The sequence below is a fragment of the Lithobates pipiens genome, unplaced genomic scaffold (assembly GCF_037356315.1).
Source record: "Lithobates pipiens isolate NorthernLeopardFrog02 unplaced genomic scaffold, aLitPip1_a1.2 Scaffold_16, whole genome shotgun sequence".
In the NCBI taxonomy this organism is placed as follows: domain Eukaryota; kingdom Metazoa; phylum Chordata; class Amphibia; order Anura; family Ranidae; genus Lithobates; species Lithobates pipiens.
Window position 1 is genome coordinate 289,677,390 of NW_027507748.1, and position 895 is coordinate 289,678,284.

Consider the following 895-nt stretch of genomic DNA (forward strand, 5'->3'; position numbering starts at 1 on the left):
TATTTACTGATCCCTCCATCGCTGCAGACATAGCACACCACATTAAACAATACTTTAAGGAAAACGATCCTGTTAATACCTCGCCGCTCATTAACTGGGAAGCCCATAAATGCGTCGTACAGGGTATACTTCTCACAGAAAGACAATAATTCTTTAACGAACTGTCCAATCGGAAATGTCAGCTGGAAAAAACACATAAACAAGCACTGGACACCCTAAATATACTCATACAAGCCAAAAAGAAACTGTTAGAATTCTTCGGTAAACAAGTTTGAAGCAAATACATCCTTTCCCAAAATAATTTTTATGAATATAGTAACAAAGCCAGTAAAATGGTAACCAGAGTCCAACAAGCCAAAAAATCTAAAACAATACATTCAATCACCGATGCATCAAGTCCCAAAATCAATTCAACCCCTGACATAGTCAAACAATTTGTAAAATATTATTCTGAACTTTATAACTTACCCTCTTCAAATACAACCACAGATGAGACGGCACGAAAACGAATGCTGACTGACTTCTTAAATCTATACAGCCCTACCCCCATTTCGGAATCCATCTCGCAAGACCTAACTATAGCAAAAGCTACTTTAGCATTGAAACAAATGAAAACAGGGAAAAGCCCAGGTCCAGATGGACTAACTGTTGGATATTACAAAACTTATGCAGACACTCTTCATAGCAGCCTTCAAATCTTGCACTGCACGCGCCACTCCCCCACGTGACTTATTAACGGCCCACGTTGCGGTAATTCCTAAGCCCGGAAAAGATGCCTCATTAGTAACCAACTACAGACCTATCTCATTATTAAACGTGGACCTTAAATGGTACACCAAAATACTAGCAAATCGGATCCTCCCTTTACTCCCCAACCTGGTCCACCTTGACTAAG